The sequence below is a fragment of the Equus asinus genome, chromosome 3, assembly GCF_041296235.1.
Source record: "Equus asinus isolate D_3611 breed Donkey chromosome 3, EquAss-T2T_v2, whole genome shotgun sequence".
Classification (NCBI taxonomy): Eukaryota; Metazoa; Chordata; class Mammalia; order Perissodactyla; family Equidae; genus Equus; species Equus asinus.
Genome location: NC_091792.1, coordinates 111,310,227 through 111,322,620, shown reverse-complemented (window position 1 = coordinate 111,322,620; position 12,394 = coordinate 111,310,227). Strand labels below are relative to the sequence as shown.

The window sequence follows — 12,394 nt, the reverse complement described above, 5'->3', positions numbered from 1 at the left end:
TCTTTTACAAACTGGATAACTAAATGTTTATTCACAGATTTATGTAAAATTATAAACCTAGAGACAGGTGTAAAATAGAGATAAAAATTATAGATTAGTAATATGGACAGCCTTGTCATTTCAAATACTAACCGACTCTTGTTATATCCTGAAAATGCATTACTTCTTTCTTACCAATGCATTATTTTATACATAATGACCTTAAGAGTTCTGAATATATACAGGGTATAGAAAAAATTAAGTATCATTTATATAGATTCCAAAATAATATTTGATCTATTAAAATACTACAGTTTTAAGAACTATAATCACTTTCTGAACAGTACAGAACCAAATTTTTATTCATCATAAAGATGTTCCTATAACTTAAGAAATAAACCTATATAAAATCTATGTGTACAAAACTATATCTAACTTTGTTTTAAATCTTTAAAAATGGCCCTGAAACACACAAAGCAAGGAAATCATCCTGACTTTCAATAAATCCAGAATATGATTTCAGACACTAGGCATTATAGATCATAAACTTCATAGAACATCATTTCTTTAGACATGAAATTAAATAGAGCTTTATTTCTTGAGTGTGTTCAGCTGACAAAAATGTGAAAAATGTGGAGTCACAAGAGATGCACATAAATTGTATGTCTTAGATGGCTCCTCTCTAGCTGCCATCAGACGGACTAAGTAAAAGGTACTAATGAAGGAAAACCGCTGAGCCTCTTAAATTCACAAGAGAGAGACATCAAGATTTTATCTTGCCTAACAACTTTCACACTATGGTGTTATGTGAAGCCTTAGTTCTCTCATTTAATCTCACTTTTGTTCTCTCTCAAAATGTATATAAATTCTACTTAGTCTCTGGTTTTCTAAACCAGCTATCTATTTCAGCACTCTGTCATTAAACCACTTACATTTTCTTCCTGAAGTGATCCAGGTATCAATAACTTTGTTATAAATGGCTATTGAATGTCACGATTAATATTACATGCAAAAGAGCACTTCAAATAACTAAATGAAAACAATAAAAATTATCAACTTAGTGTTATAAAATTAATTAAATATATATTCCTTGAATGAGTAAAATGAAAATTGGCATCATAAAACTCTTCTCTGAAAAAAGAAAATCAAAATGCTACACTACGTATTTCAGATTTCTTTTACTTTATAATAGTCTTCCAACACAAAACACAAATGGATTTCAAGTCCTTGGCCTTAAATCATTTATAGAAGACTTATTTCTGCAGCATGTGTTTTAACAGAACCCTGCAAGCAAGTAAAAGGAATTGGACAAGTAAAGAGAAATGAAATAGTAGCATCTTCCAGATTATAAGAGAAGCATTTCACAGTCTTTGTCTATACAGAGTCCAAGGTACCACAAATATTACTAAAAATGCAAGCCAAGCAGCACTTGACAAGACAGCTTAATAGTTACTGCTTCAGGTGATAATTTCAAAGTATGTGCATAAGCATCTTACTTCTCTGAATATTCTCAATTAAGAAGAGAAAAACTGTAATTTTCTTTGATGTTAGAAATATACCATGGTGGGATTTTATTTATTTTTCTTTTCAAATGTCCAAAATATAAATGAAGGCTCACATTTTCTATTTCTGAGGAATGAGGAGAAAGACTTTAATTTAAATAATTATGGCCATAAGCCATTCAGATAATCAAATAGGTAATATACACATATTTCCCCAAAATATCCGCTCCTATCTAGACAAATATACTAAGAACCAAACAAAATATTTCATTTATTTTAGATTGGCTAGTTGAAATAAAACCACAAATTCTTCCAAGTTTTCTTTCCTTTTAATACAAAGTGGACATCTTGCTGTCCTCAGCAAAAATCGTACCTATGAAGAAGAAACCAGGTATTGAAGAGAAATAACACTCATCAAGAACTTAAGAATGTGGCAGGTATATTCCTAGATATTTTTGCAAATGTCATGTCATGCCAAGGAGATTACAGCAATTCAATGAAGGGTGCAGATAGAAAACACAGTATTTTCGGTTCAATTTGGTTGGATTTCCTGTGATCCCGTGGTTTAATAAAAGTATCTGAAGATCTTTTGATTACTATAAACAGTATGACTGGGCATTTGGAAGTGTGGTCACTGAACACAATATGGTGACTGTAGCTCTGTCCTTCAGGTCTAGCAACTTCTCAAGGCCCACCCTCCAAGCTCATGCTGTTCTCTGTGTTTCTTTCCTCCTTATTCCTATTCCTTTGCTTTAAGATTAAAGAACTGGTTTTACACAGTCAGCTTGGGTTGGCTTTATTTCTTTCCCGGATGGTTGGGCTTGCTCCTTTTCCTGCTGGGCACTGAAGACTCCAAGTCGGCTGCATTCTAATCCCACACCTGGCCGGGCATCACAAGTCAGCCACGTTCATCAGAGCAGTGAAAAAGAAAACTGATGGATTTTCATATCCGTATGTGCATCATGGTGTTACCAACTTTCCCTTCCCAAGCCATTAAGAATTATTTTCTCCCTGCCTGCTTGCCCATGGCCCTATTCAGTTTCCTGCCTCCAGCTCCCATTGTCTCTTACCTTGTTGGCATAGCACTCATTCCAGTCTCCTATCCTATAGATCACTTCTTTTGCCTTCAGAACTTAAAAATATCATATCATGACATGCAGCGCAGTTAGAACCTCCCTTACATTATGACCCAAAATACACAGTAGGTATCATCCTGCGAACAGAGTTGATCTTGACCTTTCATGGTAGCAGAGTTTACCTACTGTCTAGTTCTGTTTTCATTATTGTGTTCCTATGTATCTTGTTTCTACAGAGAGACTAACTTATTGAGGTTAAAGTACAGTAGTTAGAAACCTTGTAGTAGAAGCCTGAATGGAAATACTTGATTTATCTTGTACGGAGGAAGGATTATCAGTTTGAAGCCCCGGTTTTAGTCCCAGCTTTTACAATATCTAGATATATAAACGGAGACCCAACTACTGGCACGCTGGCTACATAATTTAGAGGGAGAACTGAAATGCTCTATCCCAGTCGTCTAATGTCCAATATAAAACATCAGAAGGGGACTTAAAAGATCTGATCCTACTGTTCATTTTAGAAATGAGGAAATTGAAGACGAGACAAAAGAAAAGATCTTCTCAAACTCACAGAGGACCACTCTGACCATCTGATCACCCTCTCTGCCTGTGTCCACCTGTCCTCTTTCAGCACATCTCTGTCCTTGATGTGTGTGTGGGACTTCTTGATTCACTGCATTGATTGCTGCTCCACTCTGTTGAAACTAGATTCACATTGTTTTCAGACATAACGTAACCATAAACAATTTTTCCTTTTTTCCTTCCTTTCCTCCCTTCTATTTTCCTTTCTTTCCTTCCTTCCTTCTTTCTTCTATATATCTTAATACTCTGAAATACAGATGTGAAGGAAGAGACATGAGTCTCTTATTCTCTACTGTATCTCAGAGTCTGACACCACAGGACATAGAGTGGGCACTTGATATCTTACAATGAATGAATTAATATCAAACATATACACATCCCTCCTTAGTCCAGAGATCCAATAATCTGAAATAATTCAAAGATGGTAAATAAATGATTGTATGATTTGTCTATTGTTTTCATTTGAACAAAAATAAATCTCATTCCCTGTAAGTTGTCTGCATTTTATAAATTCAAATAAGAAGGAATTCATAAATTCGTATTTTTGGAAAATTAGGCTTCAGTAAAAAGCTCTAAGCATTTATTTCAAGACATTTTCTTATTCCAGTAATTCATACGATTATTTTGTTTAGTTTTGCATATTAGCCTGTAGAACTATTTTTCATTGGCATTAAATTTTTCCAATTATAACCTACAGCTTAGTTTACATAGATAACTTTTGAGCATGACATGTTTCAAAATATTTAGTTTTTCATTTTCAGTCACTAACCTTCTTCACCATACTGTACAGAATAAAAGCCCAGGATATAGCATATCACTTAGTGGCATTATACCTTATTTCATATTTCAGTCAAAGATATTAGGACTATCGTAGTGATTTTCTTTTGCAGAGTGATGTAAAAACATAGCTAGAAATCTGACATGCCCAAACCATAAGTTTGTAACAAGACCTTGTTTACCGCTTACACACTTCCTTGAATATAGAGCTAACCGCTCATTACCCTTTAACATCACAGTATTTTGCATAGAATGCTTTTTTTCTTTTCTGAGAAAGATTAGGCCTGATCTAACATCTGTCGCCAATCTTCCTCTTTTTCTTTTTTGGCTTGAGGAAGATTAGCTCTGAGCTAACATCCATGCCAATTTCCCTTCACTCTATATGTGGGTCGCCACAACAGCATGGCTAATGAGTAGTGTAGGTCCATGCTTGGGATCCAAACTCAGAACACAGGCTGCCAAAGCAGAGTGTGCAGAACTTAACCACTACACATGGGACAGGCCCCTATATCATCTTTTGAAATGTTCCAAAAAGAAACAAACTGTAGGCTTCCAATTTTATTCAAACTATTTTTAGATGTCATTTATTATGATTTTCAGTGTGCATGTGTAGTATAGTTGCTAACTTCACTGAAGACATCCTGATCTCAAATTACTGATTAACTGTTTTGTTTGCAGGGAACGATTCACCCTAACATCTGTTGCCAATCTTACTCTTTTTTTTTTTCCCTGCCCAAAGCTCCAGTGCATGGTTGTATATCCTAGTTGTAAATCCTTCTAGTTCTTCATTGTGAGCTGCCTCTACAGCACGGCAACTGACAGATGGGTGGTGTCATTCCGTGACCAGGAAAAGAAACTGGGCCACCGAAGCAATGAGAGCACTGAACTTTAACCAGCAGGCCATCAGGGCTGGCTCTAATTAACAGTTTTTTTTAAAAGAGCGGTACCTCTTCATGATCTTATGAAATGTCTGGGAAATTGTTTGACTATCTGCTCAAATTTGAAAGTCAGGCACTTTACCCATTTAACCAGTGTGCAGCACATTCCTTTTGCTATCTCGTAATATGTTTATGTAAAGTATAGAATTTCTGGAAGCTTCCTGCTATTGCAAAAATCAGATGAAGTACAATATAAAAAATCAGAAACTTCAAACAGAGCAAAGATCTTTTGTTTTTTTATTAGTGTCTAGTTTATTATAGTAATTTACATTTTTAATATCAGATTTTCAGTTTCATTATTTTATATTTTTTCTTTCAATTTTCTATACAGATTAAAATTAGGTAATATATACTCAAGTAAGGACCTAAACGAATTCCTATTTTCTTGTTTTCCCCAGGTGTATGATAAATGATTACTAATATTCTTCCTCATAACATTTTATAAGACTTACTATGCTTACAGAAAATCATTATGCTTTTCCTCCCTGTTGGATATCCAATGGAGCTCATATGTCCGTGCATGTGTGCAGAAATCTGCTGTTTCCTAATACATTCAATCCAGGACGTTTCCTCTGAGAGAAACTGGGCCAGAAAATCCTTCAACAGTGAGTGACTTAGAAACTTGACTAATGGCAGAAACAGTGAGGAATCTTACTATTGTTTGGACAGACTTTTTTCTGTTTGTTATTACTAACTTTTATGTGTTACTGTCAACCAGAAGCCATTCTTCATTAGGAAGAAATACTATATTATTAAGCCCAGTGCACGTTGGGTACAAATATGAGACCTAGTTCCCCTCCCTGTCCAGTGACTGCCCTAATGCTTAAATTATGAGAATCAAATAGAAAAGCAAAGTTCATCTTGGGTTATAATTGCTTTGAAATACATTTTTGTAATTAAAAGGTGATCCTAGAATGTGTGGGAACCTCAAAGCTAATACAGTACAAGAAAAATAGTTTAGAGCTACAGCTGGGTAACTCACACTTGAAAAAATTAATTTTCTCATTACATACTATGTGCATGACATAATCGTATAGAACACAACCACATCATTTTGCAGAGGAGTAAACTGAGGCCCAGAGCAACTAATGCACTAACTAGTGCAAAATCAATGTCTCTGATTGGAACTCTCTGATATTAATTAAAATTTTCTCCTTTTGAAGCGTTAAAATTATAACATAAAATGTAGTGGCACATGAGATCATTTTAACCAACAAAAGAGAAAATTTTTCATGCCCTAATGAGCTAGGGGTATTTATGTTTTCAAAAGATAAAATTCTTGGCCTTTTGTTGTAGAATTATAGCACCCATTCCTCCTTGATTAGTTTCCTGACTTTTGGATCAAGACTACATACAGTTGATTGAGCAACAGAAGTATGTCGGTTTTTATGCACAATCACAGGAACAAAAATGGTTTAAAAAGAATAAAATATGTAGTATAGAGTTTCTTTTTCAGAAATTCAACTGCTCTGTTATGCTTCTTTAGTAAAATAAATATGACATAATGTATCAACTTTCAGTAAAAATCATTTGAATCAACAATCTTGTTACGTTTCCTCAATAATATGTTAGTGGAAACAAAGATTCCATCAAATAGGAGTTTGAGTTATTTAAAACATCTTTAAAATTCATGAGTATGATGTAGCAATTTTGCTAGAAATGACTCAATTAATTTTCTGTGTATGAAATAAAGCTGAAGTCAATTACTTTATTGCCCGTGGAATAGTTACAAATATTTATGGGCACAAATTCAATTCATGAAACAAAATCACTTGAGAAAGACAGAGATTACAACTTTCAAGTTTATATGAATATTTTCACAGGGAAATCCACAGACAATTGAGCATCTTTATACAACACTAAATATGAATGGCAAAGAGGAGATGTTTTTTCCCCTGGAAAAATAATTCATATTTTTTCTCTTTAATGCTGTAGTCAGTGATTATAAGAAGGAAAAGAAAAAATATGGATTATTTCTTCATTTATTCTTTTAAAAAAATTATCCAAGTGCAGAAGAAATGAATTGGAGATTGGAAAAATCAAAAGCAACATATCACATAAATTATGCACAATTAGAGAAATTTATGATTTAAGAAAAACAGTGTTTCTTAGTAAGATACTATGATGAACATTATCTAAAAACAAAAAAGAAAATGTACAGATATGATTGCTCATATATTTGTTGTTATTCCACTTTTAAGAAGCTATATATTAAATAGCTTCACATTATATAAAATGATAAAGTATGTCATGAATACTTCCAGTTTTAAAATCTGGCTTTTTTCCTGGAAAAATTTACTTAGGAAAACAAACTCAAACTTATCAACTGGTTAATAATAATTTTAAAAGGTGGAATGCATTAAGCAGGTAGGTATGCCTGAAATTAACAAATTAATAAACTGAATTAAAATCTTAAAAGATCTCCTTAGTGTTTTATCAAAAAGCAGTCCCATTAAATATGGTATATGTTATTTAGTTTGTCAGTGATTTTGCACCATGAGTTAGAATTTTAAAAGGAGCAGCTAAAAACAAATAGAATTATAAACCACTGATCTAGTTTAATTCCATTATAGTTACACTATATATTGGGACACCTCCAACTTAAGCTATAGTAGCCTACCACTGTACATTTTTCTATCACATTCTACCAAGAGATGATCAGGACAACATCTGATAATAAATAAAACTGTGGCAACATAAATAATATTTTGTCTCCTATTACAAAAGTTTACATAGCCTGTGAGTTTATATCTTCCTAAAGAGATGACTGTGATCTCAAATATATACTTGCTTAAGCAGGGGTACATATTTACCATGGAGATTTTAAGATCTAAGAAGTCATATGTTTCTCCTGTTTCAGGATTTCACAGAGGAAACACAAAGACACACACAGACACACACACACACTGCGAAGAATTCCTTCATGACAGTCGTTGAGAGATTTTAAGAGATGGCCCTCCCGGTGTTATGTAAATGTACATGTTATCAATAACACTTAAAAGTTCACTGTGACATTAGTACTCTCTTTAATATAAATACTGTCCCATTATAGATTGATATGAATTCTGTGGGGAAGCTTTCTTTTCAAGGCAATATGAAAGTTTCAGTAAATGAGAAAAAAAGTATTTCACTTGGGATTCAATTTAATGAAAATAAGGTAGATTAACCTCTGGCACACTTAATGTTTGAAGCAAAATAGAAACAATTATACCCTTGCTATTCTGGCAAAAAAAAAAAAGAAAAGCATTTCAGTAACCCGTTTGCGACTCTGGATTATTTATCCAGCCTATAATATTTACCAGAAAATACAATGTTGTCTGTGCTCTCTGGTCTTTCTTCTGCCCTCATTTTCCAATAGATAGTATTACATGTCTGGTGTAGGCCTTGACAACGGCACTCATAAATGAATTCCATATCTCACATTAATCATGTTCTTGTAATCAGTGGCTATTCAACACGAATTTACACCTCACTTTCTGTTGGGAAACAGCCATATTAGGGCTTTGAGCCTATTCAAGTTTAAGTGACTATACTGCCAAAATATAGTCTAAGGTCCACTGAATCCACTTGCCACAGCTGCAGTAATGAAATTCTGTAGAAATAGAGGCCATATACAGGTAGTGTGTGTCCAACAAGGAGCTGGAACCTCCACAGGGAATAGCTTTATTTTTTCAGAACCCCAGTGTTTCTCTTGTTTGGGATGGAAACAAAAGAAGGAACAGCCAAGGGTCCATTGCAAATTCCTCTTCCTGCATTTGTTGAGCCTTGTCTGGACAAAAAGCTGAGCACAACAAAAAATAGCTCTTGGAATAAAAGTACTACTCATTTCTTACCAAAAACTTAATATAGAAGTTTAAATTGTTTAGTGATAGCTCTAAAATGACAATTGCCAATTTTCAGTGTTTATTTTAATGTTTTTGATAGTTAGTTTCATGCAAATTTAATTTTGACCTACCTTAGACTGTAGAATTTCACAATGAGACACCCTATCTGAAGGTAGTGATTGACTAACACCTATAGGAATTTCTTGTCTATGGACTCAATCTAAATATTTTATTAAATTTTTTATTTGAGAATTACTGTGAAAATAGATTTTATAAGAACACTAAGAATTCTAGGCAAACATAAAATCTTTACAGCATTAGTGGAATTGCAACAGTAGGGAAGAGAAATCTCACATTTCTTCTTGCTACTTGAATTTTCTGGCTATATTTTTTCCTTATCTTCTTATATTGTCCCATAATCATTTTGAGGCCTTTTCCTTTGGTTAGTAATCACAAGTGGTAAAAGTGAAATCAATTTTGTAGTGTGATTTTAATCTTAAATTTTTTTTTTACATATAAGAGTTTTATTATAGAGGTTAATCTTAAAATTAAGACAAGTTGTTAACTGCTTTTTTCTTTGCATATCAACACAATCCCTTTCACCAATATATTCTGGTAATAGAAAACATAGATAGAGCAAATGCAGATAAGACGTAAGTGTAGTTATGGCACAGAAACATAAAATATTTTACCCTAATGAATCTTTGAAATTATTTGGTACTTCCGTATCTATTTGTAAATGAGCAAACAGGACTCTTGATATGATAAAGGATACACCCATAATTACAGGAGGTAATTGTCCCTGATTTTCATTTATTGTTCTGTTTGCTATACAGCTGCTAGTTTATCTGTTATATAACTAACAGTTCTTTAGAAAAGATGGCTCAGTGGGCTCCTGGACATCTCAAGGTCTTTGACAATATTTTCCCATTCCACTTTCGGCTGGTTACACTGAATATAGGCTAATTCTTCGTACATTTAAACGTGTGCTTATTAGGAGAAAGGTAGGCAGATACGGAATCAAGTTTTAGAAAGTCTATAGGAAACAGGGACTCTTCTATGCTACTGCTGGCAGTACATATAAGTAGCCAAATTTGGAGAGCTATTTAGCAATATACGGTAAATTAAAAAAATGTTCACCTGTGACCAGAGATACATATGCCAAGATGATACCTCCAGCATTGCAACGGCCAAACATCAGAAACCACTTACATGACCATCAATAAGAATAAACAAAATGTGTTATACTCATAATATACATCACTATATGAGTTATTAATTCATTTATATAAAGATCAAAAATACATAATGATGAGGATAAAATGTAAAATTTTAAAAACAGTAAAATATATAGCTATACTTTAAAAATAAATAAAACAATACTATAAATCATGTTTTATTACATCCATATAATCAAATGGTGATAAAGTATAAATAGGAAAAATACACACACTGACTTCATGAGAACAGATCAATGAAATAGATACAACCTGAAGAACATAGAGAAAGATTGAGTAAAAAATGAACAGAGCCTCAGAGACCTCTAAAACAAAATAAAGCATATCAACAATTGTGTAATGAGAATCCCAAAAGAGAAGAAGAGACAAAAAAATGATAGGTACAACATTTGAATAAATATCAAAATTTTCCCAAATTTGATGAAAAACTTTGATGTACAAATCCAAAATGCCCACTGGACCCAATTATGAACACAGAAACATCCATGCCTAGACGCATTACCCTAACACTGCTGAAAGCCAAGACATTAAAAAAAAATTTTAAAGTAGCAAGAGGAAAACCACTCAACAAGTTGACAAGAACCAGAATATAATAATTGACTCCTCAGCAAAAGGAATGCAGGCCAGAAGAGAGTGGCCCAATGTACCCAAAATGCCGAAATAAAAAAATGTCAACCAAGAATTCTGTATTTGAGTAAAGCTAACTTTCATAAATGAAGGTGACTCAAAACTCACCAATAAAAAATAAACAATCCAAAATACATGAACAGACACATCACTGCAGAGCATATGCAGATGGCAAGTAAACACGTGAAAAGATGTTGAATGTCATCAGCCATCAGGGAAATTCAAATTAAAACCACAATGAGATATCACTACACACCTATCTGAAATGATTAAAAATTTTTTTAATAGTGACAACACCAAATATTGATGAGGATGTGGAAAAACTGGATTGCTCATGCATTACTGGTGGGGATGTAAAATGATACAGAACTCTGGAAAACAGGCAGCTTCTTACAAAATTAAATGTGCAATTACTATGCAAGGCAACAATTCTCTTCTTCAATATTAATCCCAGGTAAACGAAAACAATGTTCACACATATGCCTGTATATACGTATGTTCACAGCAGTTTTATTTTTAATAGCCTTGAAACTAGAAGCAGCCCACATGACCTTAAATGGGAGAATGAATAAAGAAACTCGTATAAGGGTACCATGGAACATACTCAGCAGTATAAAGAAACAAACTGTTATTACAACCAACATCTGGAATGAATCTCGAAGGAATTTTGGAGTAAGAAAATCAATCTCAAAATGTTAAATGCTGTATAAGTCCATTTATATAATATGTTTAAATAACAAAATTTTAGAAGTGGAGAAGAACGTAGTGATTGTAAGAGGTTAGGGATAGGGAGCTGGCAGAGGAGGAGAGATTTGAATGCGGTGGTGAGAGGGCAATATAAGAGATCCTTGCGCCGCTGTCTCTGTTTGGTATTGTAGAGGTGATGGATACACAAACCTACACAGGTGATGAGTTTGTATAGAAATTAATACACACACACACACACACACACACAGAAAAGGAGAGGAGAGGATTGAGAGATACAGGGATGAAAGAGCAGGAGAAATTGTTACACAATTAATGAACAGCATCTACAAAAATTGGAATTCAGATGTATCTTACTTCAAAGCTCATGTTTTAATTCCCCACACCATGATGCCTCCCAAACTAAGACAAAGAATTTATGGGAAAACAGTCATTTCTAGGTAAACTAATGAATGGAGTAAAGGAAGCCACTCTCTGGTAGTCTTCCTACGAAACAGCCATATATTTTATTCCAAAAATTCCACTCTGTACTTTACTTTTGTTTCTCTTTAACTTTGAATTAAAGCTGAGCTAATTATTAAAGTAATATCAGTCAAAGTATTTTCTACGCAACTAAAATCCCACTAAATATTTCACGGAAAACAAGTGTTCTTTAATTAGACAACTATGAAGCTCTTCCTAGTGTATTTCTTTCTTTCTTTCTTTCTTTCTTTTTTTTTTTGAGGAAGATTGGCCCTGAGCTAACATCCATACCCATCTTCCTCTATTTTATATGGGGGATGCCTGCTTTAGCATGGCTTGATAAGCCGTACATAGGTCTGCACCAGGGACCCGAACTAGTGAAACCTGGGCCACCGAAGTGGAATGTGTGAACTTAACTGCTGTGCCACCAGACTAGCCCCTAGTGTATCTCTTTTTATGATATTAAAACTGAAGGCTTCGAGAAATCTATGCATATGTGTAAAGTAAATCTGTATAATATACACATCTGTAAAGTAAAGCTATGCAGTAAATTATCCCATTTAGTTTTATACATTACACTATTTTCCACACTTGTATTGCCAGAGAGCTCATAACACATAAAAGCATTCTACTGAACATTCCACAGAACATATTTTGGGAAATTCTAAGTTGTGGTGTTGTTTG

At 33.7% G+C, this 12,394-nt stretch overlaps 1 protein-coding gene across 12 annotated transcripts in view; it reads right to left on the bottom strand.

The window, feature by feature from the left end:
* EPHA5 (EPH receptor A5) overlaps positions 1 to 12,394 on the bottom strand; it is a 326,925-nt gene that overhangs the window by 253,221 nt on the left and 61,310 nt on the right. The gene's annotated exons all lie outside the window — the stretch shown is intronic.